General features: G+C 40.9%; 1 long non-coding RNA gene across 1 annotated transcript in view; it reads left to right on the top strand.

The window, feature by feature from the left end:
* LOC133474533 (uncharacterized) overlaps nt 1-9,915 on the top strand; it is a 31,154-nt gene extending 21,239 nt beyond the window's left edge. Inside the window, exons 2-4 of the long non-coding RNA XR_009787535.1 lie at nt 6,787-6,953; nt 9,424-9,523; nt 9,807-9,915. This is a non-coding gene — a long non-coding RNA (uncharacterized LOC133474533). The remainder of the gene's footprint in view (nt 1-6,786; nt 6,954-9,423; nt 9,524-9,806) is intronic.
* The last annotated feature ends 4,923 nt before the right edge of the window (nt 9,916-14,838 follow it).

Consider the following 14,838-nt stretch of genomic DNA (forward strand, 5'->3'; position numbering starts at 1 on the left):
CCAGGTTCTATTTTAAGAAACTTTAATGGGTGCGCAGATAATATTTTGCTTCTAGGCTTGGCCCAGATGTAAGGGTAGTGCTGTGAGTAAGTTGGTGATCTTCGTAAAGTATCAGCTAGCATCTCACTTGCCAGAGAGCAAATTCACTAAGAAAGTAACGGAGATGTCATTTTTTTCATGAATCTAAATGTCAAAATGTCAAGGCATGTAATCCTTTTAATAGGTGAGAAGGTCTTTGGCTAGAGTTTGGCAGGACACCAGAATCTAAAGCAAGGAAAGTGCTTACTTCAAGTTCCGGAGGTGAATGCTGAGTTCTGATCCCTCTCCTCCTCCCTTACTGTGGCTCTCTGGTCTACTCCCTCTCCTTCTATCTGCCCCATGTAGAGGATTATCTTGGTATCAGTATGGATTTGCAACACTGTACAGTACATCCTCAGTGGCATGTTCCATTTTACTTAATGCCAGCACACTTTAAAGCACGTTGCCAAGGGTGTCGAGGGGGCAGAGGGTGTAATTAAGAACAAAGGCATCTTAAGGTGACGACAAATCCTCACTCAGCCTATCCATGACGATATATTTCCACTCTAATAACAGCTATCCCATTCAAATAGACCAGGGCATCTGAATTTGTGGTGCACAGATGTGGGCTTGTGTGGCCTCCCTTGAGAAATGGAGAATTCAAAATAATACAGTGCACTGATGGACGGATTGAGTTTTAGCAAATGTTGTTTTGTTATTAGATAGATAGATAGATACAGTAGGGGTTATTCCAGCATTCCATACTGTTGTTGTTATAATAATGTTAATAATTTTATACCTGTATATTTTTATATATTAGTATGCACAGATTAAGAGATTTGTGAAAATGTTCCTTTGAATAATGGTCCCTTTCCCTTATAACATGTTACCGATTGCTTATTATTATGGTTCCTATCCGAATCTGTGACTACCCTTGTAAACATGGTGAACTTGCCCTCAGGACTACTGACTAATGCACTTCAGACTTCGGATGACTTTTCCTGCTCCTTAATTGACACTGTTTTTATCCTTTTCTGAAATAAAACCACTGTAATCGACTGGGTAAAAACTATTTCTATTTATGAGATACATCGTTTGCTGGATATTGTATGGATTCCTTCCATATAAATCTGTCCAACAGCTGTTCTCCCACTACTCTGTCTTCCTCCACTTACAGCAGGTGTTGCTAGGCAACAGCTCATTTCTGAATTCGAATATCAATATTCAAGTGCAAACAATCTTCTATTCAGTAGTTGTTTTTTAGTATTCTGCTTCCGACCATATAACATAGGTCATGTCTAGGTTTTAAACCAAATCTCATTTGACATGAGAAGCTACAGCAGATTTAGTTAAAGAGCTGTCTCTGCCAATTTGTTTTTTAACAGCCCAGCACCACAGCAAAGTTGAATGCTGCTTTTCACTGAACAACTTCCAATGAGGTTTATTTAATCTTGTCTTCTTTAATCCTCTGTTAATCATCCCACCTGCTGTGGCGCTACTTAAAATGAAAGAATTCACACTAAATGCATCATATTACCATTCCACATTATACATTAACGTTTGTGCAGGTGCCAGCAAGTTTGGAGCTGATTTTATAGATTACATTCCCAGGTCGTAACAATAAGATAATTGAATCCTTGAAAATGCAAAGATTATGACAATGCACTCGTCCTGTGTGATCGGTCTCATGTCACTGTTGTTTCTCTGTATCACTTTCTTCTAGCTTATGGAGACCATGAGTAATGCCAAGGCCAGGGCTAGTTCTAGGCATGCATATATGAGGGAGCTGGCAGAAATGTGAAAGTGGGATCATGCGTACACACCATGCGCCAGCATTTGTTGTTGATACAGTGTTTTCTTCGTGGTATTTAGTTGTTAGTACACTGAAGAAAGAAAAACCAATAGAATTTAAACAGTCAATGTAGTGCAACTGTCGCACACATGGACACAAATAAATCCAAGCGTGCGGGGGTTTTTGAGAAGTGATCTCCTTTACTGCAACACACATACAATTGCAACCACATGTGACGACGATAGCTGGACATTGTCTCCTGAATATTACAGGACCCTTTTTCCTGGTTTTAAGGACCCCATAGCTGTCTCAGGTGCCCAAAGAGTACTTTAAATCAATAGCTATTAAATACTCTCCTTTTCTTTCATTTTTCTTTTTTTAACGGATCGATATTATTGGTCGGTCCCCTAGTGGGTCTGCTATTTTTACAAATTATTGACCAATGACAAGTGTTGAAAATGGCTTGCTCTCTTGACGATGCAATGTTACTGTTATGGCTCAAGAAATGCTTCGGTTTTGTGAGAAGCATTGGGTAACGTTTACCTCACATTTGTGCTATGCTGCGCTGATGACCAGATGATGTGTGATTCAATCACTGCAGCATCACGCGTTGAAGCGTATAGGACCCATATCTTTTTGGTAGAATTTACTAATTGTTCCTTGCTAACACTTGTTACTGTTGTCAAATAGGTAAAGTAGGTATAATTTACCCTTTATTTTATAGTTCCTTTACTATCTCATATCATCAAGTACATTTTAGATGATTTTTGTATTGATTATGTTCACCACTCTCCAAAATGTGTTTTTACAATTTGGTGTCCAGCCCCTGAGAAATGGATTTCACTTTGTCAGGCCTCTACCGTGAGACCTGTCCATTTTGGGTGTCCCACCTGAAGACAAAACTCCTGCTGGATTCACTCTGATGCCTGGATCAGACTACAAGACAAATTGGGGTTTCCCGATAGCACTATGTCAGACTACTGCCATGAAATCTTGCCGTATCTCGGTCAAACAGTGGCAACACTACACGACCTGTATTGTGATAACACTGCAACCCGTCTTTTACGATCACTGGGCTATATCCTGTCAAATCAAACACTGTCAGAGAGGCGGAACCAGAAACCGTGTGACCAGTCAACGCGACCGGTTACACTCGTTACCATTGTGACAACAACAATGTGCCGCACCGATGTATTGTGTCGAGTGAAAAAAAGAACAAAATGAGGATAAACGTGTGATGCTCAGAAGAGGACGTTCATTCAAGGACTGCTTGAGGTATGTTCACGTACTTTTAATATGATACGGCTCGCAAGCTGGCAACAAAACGTTATGCAGCCTAGCAAGCTAGTGCTAGCATTAACAGTTGTACGTAAACAAGCCGGCGTTCTGTCGATTCATGCTCTAAAGTACAGGTGTCAAACCCAAGGCCCGGGGGCCAGATCTGGCCCGTGAAATCATTTCATGTGGCCAGTGAAAACAAATCATGTACGTCGACTTCATGTTTCTTCCAAAAATCATTATTTTTTATTTTTAATCATTAATCATTATCTCGGCAGTGTCTTTAGCTGATTGAAAAATTTGCTCCATAGTCTTTACAAAAAAAAACCTTTGTATTATAATTGATATTTATTGAGAATCAGAATCGATCAGTCGAACAAAACAAAGTTTCTAGAGGGGAGTGAGAGACGAAGACAAAAGCCAAAGCACTAATTGTAAACAAGATGAGAAAAGTCAATCAACAATGAAACATTAGATGAGTGTTGTATGGGGCAGTAGTGCTACACCCTGTGAGGGAAGGAGAGGACAAGATAGGACAGGAGAAGAAGCATGCAGGACAAGGCTCGTGAACCGGCTGTACAACTGAAGTGTGGTGGGAGTGACTATGTAAATTATAAAAGTCTATAGGAGGTGAGTGTGAGTGAAGGAATACCCAATCAATTCGCATATTCATGAGTTATTTGTTGCAGTAAGTGAGTGGCCCCACACCCAGCGAAAAAGTCCCAGGGGTGTGTGCATGCAAGTGAATTGACACTGTTTCGCATGACTGACAGAAGTGTCCCATGATTGCTGTGCCTGAACCGCTGAGGCTGAGGACCCCACCCAATCAATCGAGAGGCGGGGACGCCCCCCCAACCTGCAAGGCCCATGATGCAGCCAGTCCCTGCCCAGCCCCAGGGCGGGAGGGTGTCCCTTGTTTGTAGGAAAGGAGGCCGGATAGGGGCACCCGACAAGGGAACGATAAGGGGCGGGGGGGGGGAAGCCCCAACGCCAAGCAGTCATCCAGCCTGGGGGGCCCGGCCTCAGGAGCATCGCCATGAAGCTTAGTGAGAACCCAACCCCCCCCCCCCCCCCCCCCCCCCCCCATTATGACTGCCAGGTCCCCGACTGGCAGTCATTGGCCCTACCCTGTGTATCAGTGCCCCCCCGAGTGGTGTGTTGCATTAAAATCTGGAGAGGCCAGTGAGCCGGAGGGGCGGGCAGGGCTGCCAAGCACTGCTGCCTAACAGTCAAATCCCCCCCACCCAAGGCCCATTGTCCCCCAGAGATGGGTGTATGTGGTGCATTAAAAGACACATGGGGATGAGTGTGTGTGATGCATTAAAATCCAGGTGGGCAGGCCGGGCGGGGGGGTTTGATGGTAGGTTAATTGACAACTCTAAACTGCCCTTAGGTGTGAATGTGAGTGCGAATGGTTGTTTGGCGATTGGCTGGCAACCAGTTCAGGGTGTACCCCGCCTCCTGGCCGATGATAGCTGGGATAGGCTCCAGCACACCCGCGACCCTAGTGAGGAGAAGCGGCTCAGAAAATGGACGGATGGATGGATATAATGGGTGCGTGTATAGTAATTTTAAATAGATTGGGTACTATGTATTCTTTGTTGTTGTATTTTTGACAGTTTGAGAGATTTTTTGATATTGTGCTGACAAATGTTATTTAGAGAGGGTGATAGAGATGCTATACTTAAGTACAGCAAAGCCAGGGTACAGAGAAGGGTAACGAACAAACACTGAACAAACAAACATTAGTGACAAGGGGATAATATGGTGTGTGGTGGTTGTTTGTAGTGCTCAATAAGAGTTTTGAGCGACTTGTGTGTTTAGTGTGTGTGGAAACAAGCAGAGCAGGAAAGCAGACAGATAGGAGTGAGATTTCAGGCTGGTGGCATGCATGATTTTGTCTCAGCTAAAGTGGAAAGAATGAAACAAAATACAATACGCTTTTGACAATTAATAATGACAACAGATCAAAAGTACTTATCTAGAAGAGCCAGGGAGTGACGTTGGCATCACGAAACAGTCGACCGTCGACATATAGCTTATCGACAACTAGCCACGTTCGTTTGCCTTTCTCACGGTAATTCTTAATTTCTTTATAAATATAGTTAAGTTTTGTTGTAAAAACACAACACATGTATGCTTTTATACACTGTATTTGCATGGCTCGGTGGTGGTTGCCAGCTGGCTGGCTCGCTCAGAAACCTGTGTGTATATATATATATATATATATATATATATATATATATATATATATATATATATATATATATATATATATATCCATCCATCCATTTTCTGAGCCGCTTCTCCTCACAAGGGTCACAGGCGTGCTGGAGCCCATCCCAGCTGTCATCGGGCAGGAGGCGGGGTACACCCTGAACTGATTGCCAGCCAATCGCAGGGCACATAGAAACAAACAACCATTCGCACTCAGAGTCATGCCTACGGGCAATTTAGAGTCTCCAATTAATGCATGTTTTTGGGATGTGGGAGGAAACCGGAGTGCCCGGAGAAATCCCACGCAGGCACGGGGAGAACATGCACACTCCACACAGGCGGGGCCGGGGATTGAACCCAGGTCCTCAGAACTGTGAGGCTGACGCTCTAACCAGTCGGCCACCGTGCCGATCGATCGACCGACCGATCTATCTATCGATCGACCGATCGATCGACCGACCGATCTATCTATCGATCGACCGATCGACCGACCGATCTATCTATCGATCGACCGACCGATCGACCGACCGATCTATCGATCGACCGACCGACCGACCGACCGATCGACCGACCGACCGACCGATCGACCGACCGACCGATCGACCGACCGATCGACCGATCGACCGACCGACCGATCTATCGACCGACCGATCTATCGACCGACCGACCTATCGATCGACCGACCGATCGACCGACCGATCTATCGATCGACCGACCGATCGACCGACCGATCTATCGATCGACCGACCGATCGACCGACCGATCTATCTATCGACCGACCGATCGACCGACCGATCTATCTATCGACCGACCGATCGATCTATCTATCTATCTATCTATCTATCTATCTATCTATCTATCTATCTATCTATCTATCTATCTATCTATCTATCTATCTATCTATCTATATTCTCAATCCCCGGCCCCGCCTGTGTAGAGTTTGCATGTAATCATTGCTTCAAAAACTGCAGCTCTTCAATGAGATAGCCCCGTCTATTACTGCTGTTGCAGTTCCTTGCCTGCCGACTCATCAAAGCAAAGAAAAGGGCAGAGGAGACTGCTGCCACTGCCAAGCATGGCTGCCGACGCAGGTAGCCACCTGTTTAGCAAAAGACACTTCTGGTGCACCTGAGCTCACAGGAGCTATCAATGCAGCAGAGCTGCACTCCTGCAAGCTGTGTATGGCTCAGAATACTGTACATCTATAGCGCTAGTCTGATTGAGACTTTGCCAACACAGACTGATTTCCATTTTTTTATGGATTGCATTGACTTCTTTGCACATAATTTATAACATATTCTACTCTACACCTGAGTTCTTGTTAGTTCAGTATCAAACAACAAGTTAATCCACGTTGTTTGCACAATTTAGTAATGCCATAGTAGAGTGCAAATTATTTAGCTTATACTATGAGGTCTCAAGAGGCACCTCCTTCTCAGTTTTTCCAGACAATTCATCACATTTTGTTTTTGACTTTGCAGGGACAAATTGGGGGATGTTATTTTCTGTTCTACAAAATGGTGGAAGATGTTGAAGGCCGCAGGTGAGCTGGAGCCCATCCCAGCTGTCTTTCAGCTGAGGTGGGTTACACCCAGTCAATTGCAGGTCACGAACCTGTTTGACGCACGAACCTGTGATTTATTAATAGGTTTGTACTTGTTTTTATTCTTACACGCCGAACATCCTCAGACAATGTGTACGCACAAATAATGAAGATCATCTATTGAATATACTGTATGTCAAACATACCTTTTACCCAAGATGTGCCATGTATTGGAACTACTTTGATGATAACAACTCAAACAAGGAATTTACTAATGGGTTATACTGTCCTAAATAACAATGAAAAGGACACTTCTCAACACTTTTACCCTGGTCCCGTTCAAGCGTGCCTTGTACAGTAGGATATGCGCATTTATGTGTCCCTCGCCCGTAGTCTGCGTGCGACCGACATTGACACTCATCGAGGAAGTGCGATCAGACTGCTCGCGTGTCCTGGTTCTTTCAATGCTTCAGTGTTCTTTCAAATCCCTACGATAATCTGATTTATAAATTTTTCTGCGATTTTACATGTACAAATGTGATGTGAATTTATCAATTCACGGTACACAAATAGCTTGGTTGAATTGTGACGTACTCCGATGGGCATATATGACTCATTTCTGATTTTCTTTCGCTTCCAACGCTAATTTCATGAATTTTATCAACTACAAATGCCTGTTTTCTGTGTTGTATTTATTCCTTACTATGTATTTTAACAACGAATGCAGTGCTTGCACGTTCTCGGCTGTTATATAGTTTTGTATTGGTTGTTTTGTTCCATATTCTCTAATTTAAATTCAGAATTAACTAAAAATGATTAACATTATTATTAGGCTATATGTTGTCAATTTCTGTGTTTAGCAAGCTTTCCGATGATACTAGCATTTTGGATATAGGATAAAGACTAAGAAAGTTCTTAAAGTTTTGAATCAGCCGTCTCTTGTGACTTCACCCTCCGTGCATAGGCTGAGATGTGTCAGGCGGACGTCCTTTTACAAAGGAATAGGGAGATTGCAAATTGCAGCTCATGAGTACAAGCCCTTAATATATCATGAATTCTGATTCGTTAACGTACTCACAGTAGTGTGAAAAAATTGGCCTGTACGCACGTGTCATGAATCTGATGGTGATTTTGCATATATGCTCAACTTGTGCGCAGAGTAAGAGAATTTCTACGCATTTAATAGCAAATGCGACCCACTATCTATTGTCACACCAGATAAGAGCAGTGACAACGCTCCGGGTTACGCACAGATAGCTGCGATTATGCATCGTCCTCTTCCGCTCAGAGATGTCGCTGCTGAGACTCTCATTGCGTCACATTTAAAGGGAATGAGAAAGGCCGGTGAATGAAACACCCACAGTGGTGCAGCCCGCCCGCTCTTGGACTCGCTGGCCTGCGCAGTCTATGAAATTACCAACACTGGTCTAAACCACGCCTTGCGCACAGTTGCTTATCACTTTCACTTATCAGTCTTTGCACGTTTTCAGCAATTGTCTTCAAACATGGAACGTATTAGGTATTTAGAAACACATTATTGAATTCACTTTACAGGGCTTTTGACAAAGTGGCAACAAAATAGTATAAGACCAATTATTGGGGCTGAATTTGCCTTTATTTATTTATTTTAGGAATATTTTATTTGTCATGTGTTATTTTATAAATATTTAATTCAATATGCTTTTGATTAAGTGATTATTTTTAGCAATAGCTGAATGTACACATTAATATTTTATTTACCTATTTTTTATTTTACCTTCACCGTCACAGTATATGATTGGCTGGAACTTGGCAGGATGATGTTAAAGACTGTGGGGGTTCCATTTCACGGGATGGGAATTAGTACTTTTTATGAGAAAACATGGAGGAATTTTACGATGAAGTCTATCATTACTTATCGAAAGGGACTCACGACAGTCAGACTACTGCCTTCATGACCCAAGAGCCGAAAGGCAACCATTCGTAAGGCATCAAAAAGTTACTCAATCAAAAGTTACTGTTTGACTTAACGTTACATTTATGGCTCTTTTTCAATTCATATTTTCAACACATGAATGCCATTGCGTTTCTGGAGCTGCATTTATTCAAAATGTAACCAGAAATCACACATACACTCTAAATGCATGTTTGTATTTTCCTGCTACATTCGATAAGCAATTGTATTCCAGCTATCAGGGCAAGCTCCGATTGGTAGTGTTTATAATGCTAAGTTGCCTATGCATATTTTCACCAGCTCTATGGAATTTTTTTTTTTTTTTGGGGTTCACAATTTGTTTTCCTCCAGGTTTTGCTACATGTAGCAGGTTTTCTGCATCATACCAAAATACTTTCTATGCTATGTACAGTGTTGGAACCTGCCGTGAATGTGGAAGGTTTTATAAAAGCAGCACACCTGGTATACATCTTGCACTGGATAATCTTGATTATATAAACTAATTACACACAGTATTGATGTGTGGTGTCATAACTAGTCATATAGACATACTACACTTGATCTTAGCTCACATGGCATATAGTCATTTGTCATTGGTCAGTAGGATTTTTATTGTTTATTTCATTATTATTTCATTTTCAGGATATGTTGTGACAGGGAAAAGGCGAGTATAGCAGGCTATGTACTCTGAAGACCCTCATCCAGGATACTGTGCGGTCACTTTTGCAATCAAATGCAAGAGGTAAACAGGTTTTACACACACAATTTACAGGTATATTAGACTAAATTAGCTTGTTGAAATATGTTCAGGAGGTTGAAGGTATGAAAAAATAATTGACTTATTTATTAGAAGAGCCTTACAATAAAAGTATGTTAATTAGTGTATTTTACTTTTTATTTCTTGATCATAGTTTTTTTTCTTCATAATTATTAAAAATCTTGAACAGGGCATGTAAGTGTCCATTACAAATGTAAAAAAGACATTACACTTATGAATGTTGTCACTCCTCTTCCTACATCTCCAGAATCTCATCCTGCCTGTCAAGAGGAGCAGACACTGGATCCTCTGTGACATTTGTACCAGCTCTTTTGCTCCTGTGTGTTTTATGTAAATAAAATTTGAACTGAGAAAAATGTGCCCTTTTTTTCATCAGTGATTAATTGATTTGTGAATGCAGTCAACATTTTAAAATGAAAATGTGAAATTTGCTACCATAGCTATTAAAGTTAACTTGAAATGAGGTTCTTAAATTATATACTGTGGTGTATAATATTAAATGTTTCGACTTTATGGTAGGAGGTCACTGCCTTTGATTAATATTTGTATCAATAGGAAGATTCATTTTTAAATATTAATATTGGAACTGATATTTGGTCCAACAAATATGTAAGCCCATACTGCACAACATAAATAAATAAAATTATCTATACCAATCAATCAAACTATATTTCTAAGTGCTTGTCATACAAAGAAATGCAACATGAAGTGCATTACATTAATTAAAATATGAAATAAAAAAAAACCTGCCTGCCGCTTGTCCATAGGACACACACACACGTTAAAAAGGATACCGTCGTGACCTAACCTGAGGCTGAGTACAGAGCATGAAGGTGAGAAAACAGCATAGCTCATGGAGCCGTCCACAGGCCACCAAGATGGAGCCCCCGGTGCAGCCATGAAACGAGAGCCTGCACCTACGGCGACTGGGGACCCTAGACTGAAATGCTCAAAAACTAAATAACAAACCTAAAAATATAGAAGCAGGATACATTAAGATATACCATAAACAAAATAAAATGAAAAAAACAAATCAATACATCACATTCTAAACGGCTTTACCGGTATGGGAAAAGGAGTTCAGGTTGTCAAAGGAAATGTGAAATAAAAGAAAAATATCTATTGATAAATATGAGGCCCTGAGTACATCCTTTTATCCCATCTTTTTCCATTCAGAAAAGTTAACATATTCAGTATACTTTAACCTACCATAAAATTACATTATAGTTGTAATTCTCTGTACTTTTTATGTGAGCACAAATGTTCGAGTTGAATTGAAATAACAAATGGAAAAAAAGAAACCCAAATCTCGAGGGTTTTTTAACTCAAACACATCTGACTTGCGTAATGTAGTAAAGATCCGAGTGGATCTGCCATAGTGTGATGTCATCGGCAGGCGCGTAAGCCACCGAAGGACGGCGATCCAATCTTGCAGCCTGATCACATCTGGTACCAACACCGGACCGCTGGCTGTGAGGGAAATGCACAAACCGCGTGTCACTGTTCCAGCACAGAGAATAACATTGTTAATCAAACATATTGGAAATATTGAGTCATATAAAATTAGGTCTTACTTTTAATAGAGTGGAAATGATTGCATTTTATTTGTTCATGAAGTCAGTTGACATGATTTGGACTGTTTGTGTTTCTTGTTTACCAACTACACAGACACATCACAGAGGTAGTAAAGCAGTTGCCCTCCTCTCGGCTACAGGGCAACATTGGCTGGCATCAGCATGTTGCTTTTAAGCACCATCTATTGTATGAACAGCGTTCTGGAGCTGCTGTGTCCATTATGTCCACGTTGGACATATTGGTCTATAACTGTACAGCGTGTACGTCTTTCAGTCGGCACTTACAGCCTCACTTGGTGTCAAGGCGACATGCAGTGTGTATATATTACGTAACTGTACGGTACCTGTATATTGGTGTCTTGTTCTGTAGTTAAGTGTATTCTGCCCTTGTGCAATATGGTACAGCACTCAGCTGTGGCTAAGATTGGTTTATGGCTGATTGTGTTAAGCTTTTACCTTCAACACTTCAAATCAAACTCTGACCCACACATATTCATATTCTAATGTTTGGCACATCTGCCTCATAGTTCTGAGATTCAGGGCTCTGGCCTTCCTGTGTGGAGCTTGCAGTTCTCCTCATGATTGCCTGGGTTTTCTCTGGGTACTCAGCTTCCTCTTACATTCCAAACACTTGCATGCTAGGTTAATTTAAGACTCTAAATTGTCCACAAGCAGGGGTGGGTAGGCCTTTAAATAGTTACTTGAGTAACCGTAACTAAGTAGTGAAAAAGAATACCACTCAAGTATTAACTGGTGACTAATTTCTGAATTATTTATTTTTAAATATTGCATGAATGTCAAATAGACAAAATATGAAATAGGAATATGCCAAAAACAGTAACAGATTTTCAAATAAAATTCGTCCGTTACAGCTGATTGTCCGTTACATTGAAGCACTTCTTTTTCATATTACTGTACAGTACAGTACCAAATTATTGTTTTGTACTTTTTTTGAGGGCTTAAATGCCAAGTACAGTACAAAATTATTGTAAATAGATATAAAAAAGCTTTAAAATGTTTGATGTTTTACATTTTGTCCCAACGTATCACGCTGGTGTGCTTGTCGTCGATGCCATAGACGAACGGCTTGACGAAAATACTGTATCTGTACCAAAAATAGCATGTTCCAGACTCCGGAAACGTGTGTGTCGTATTGCTCTTAAAGTTAACACCGCCTTCATCTGCACTCTCTCTGCGCAAAGGTCTATGCCATTATGGCCAATACGTCAACGAATCGCCTGGAAATGTTGCCACATTCAAGATGACCACCACATATCAATGCTTTCCCTTTGATGGGAATTTCGCCGCATTCAACATGGCCGCCACATAGGCACGGGCATGTCTGTTCGTGAATCTAGTCATATAGTATATATGTGACGCGGAAATACGCGTATCCCATTCTCAGCCTATATTACACTAAAGCACCAGTAAACAACAGTGGGCAATTGTGGAACTAATGGACTTTGTCAACGCCAGTTTAAGCGACAACTGGACTATTTTTGGACACATGTACTGTCCAGACAGTCAGTTACTTCCGATATCTGTTGATTCGGGGTCTGTTAAATCGAAGTTCCACTGTGTATTGAGACAATAGAACTTAAGACCATCTGTCTGCCAATTCAAGCTCTACAGATAATGGGTCATGCAAAAGGAAAGCAACCCAAAGGACGGAAGTAAATCAACAACAGAATTACTTTAAGAGAATAAATTACGCCTTCTGGAGTGGATTGCTCGACTTCCAACCTCAACCCGATTAAGAGGCTCTGGCATGACCTCAAGAGAGTGATTCACACCAGGCCACCCAAGAATATTCCTGGACTGGAAGACTTTTGTTAAAAGTAATGGTGCAAAATTCCTCCTGAGCATTTTACTCGTCTGATCTGCAACTACAGGCAGTTTGACTGAGGTTATGACAAAGGAGGCACAATAAATTATCCAAATCCAAAGGTTTCCATACAGTATTATTTCCACCGTGTACTGGGATGTTTACATTTTGTCTTCATTCAAAACGAAAAAATATAATTGGTTGCATGGTATTAATTGAAGAAAACTAAATTTGTCTGTTGTTCTAACTTAAATGTAAATGTGTCTGTTACTTGTCTCCGCAATGAAACAAATCCAGCTTTAGATAGTTTGCAGCCATCCATCATGAACCTGGTTTAATCTGACACTATTACAGTACAATAAGACCTTGAAAAACTGAGCAGTATGCTATGAAAACATTTCCCTTTTTGGAGTAATTTATGGACAACATAATTGTTACACGAAAATGTGACTAACATGATGGAGTTACATGCTTTGTGCCTTTGGCAATTGACCCACCAGCATAGTTTAAGCCTGTGCTTGAATTATCAAAAACATGTTTTTTTCCTAACCACCTCTGTTGAAAACATGATGTGATGTGGTCAGGAGAAGAGGAGAATTCATGAAGAATTAAGGCAACAACTGTGAAATTGTGAGACCTGGACTCCACTTCAAGTAATTTAACCTCCGCGGATGTTCTTTTGTGGCAAACAACTCTTTTCTTACATGACATCATGCATTATTAGAATGTTAATATAACCTAAGAGTAGAGTAAGAGTAAGTAGAATTGCAATTTTCCTTAAAATTACGAGTGCCAATAAAAAAATATATAATAGGATAATGCTTATTTAGTAATGTAATGGTTGACATAGCTGACTTTCATGTATGGGATTGAATATCGGTCATTACCATTCACGCTTATCATTTCAAATGACCATGTAAATATCATGTGCAATTGAAGCCTATTGCATTTGTATTTTTTGCACACACCCATAACCCATTTTATTACCTCATTCTGTCTTGTTTTATTTATATTTATAAATTTATAAATCTGCAAATATATTTATAAGTCTCTGGACTTATTTGGGCTAATCAGGGACCTTGGGTCTCATATTTCGTGCCATATTATATGTAAATGTCTGTTGGTATGACCAATACATTCCTTGTATTCTCAAATTCATGATTGACCGGTGATCCTTCCAGGTTATGGTCCACCTAAGTCAGCTGGGTTAGTCCCCAACCCCTCTACCGACGCACCCTTCCCTCCACAACCACAAAACATTCTCCACGGTACAAAAATGTATGCACATTTTATCTTTTGCGTTCCAGTCAAATTCTCCTCATTAAAACTTAATGATAAACAATTCACTTAAATGTGAGTGTGTATGCTTGTTTGTCTGTCCAGTATGTACCCTGAAATTGACTGGCGAACAGTCCAAAGTGTAACCCGCCTCTCGGCCACAGTCAGTGGAAATAGTCTCTAGCTCACCGGCGGTCCTAATTAGAGTAAGTGGTAAAGAAAATGGGTGGATGGATGATTACAACACAGTAAGAGCTCAATTAAGATTCGAGTAATCACCCAACTCAAATGAGGCTTCCACGCTTCCATTTACTGTGGTACGACTCTCCTTAGAAAATGGCCCATTTGATCGCAAGCCCGAGGTTTGATATTTTAAGATTCCCCGTCACATTGCAAGCTGTGCATGCTACCGTCTCTCGCTCCACCTTTCATGTGTAACAGGTGTTATTAGAACCTTGATTATGGACAACAATTGTCACGTGGCAAACCATCTGTTTCACAGCTTGCCGATGATCCGTTCAACCTGGCGGTCTCCTTTTAGAACGAAGCTCCGCTGAGCAGAGACTTTCTGAAAGAGCATGTTTGCACTAATAATGACATGC

This window comes from Phyllopteryx taeniolatus, chromosome 2 (assembly GCF_024500385.1).
Source record: "Phyllopteryx taeniolatus isolate TA_2022b chromosome 2, UOR_Ptae_1.2, whole genome shotgun sequence".
Taxonomy (NCBI): Eukaryota; Metazoa; Chordata; class Actinopteri; order Syngnathiformes; family Syngnathidae; genus Phyllopteryx; species Phyllopteryx taeniolatus.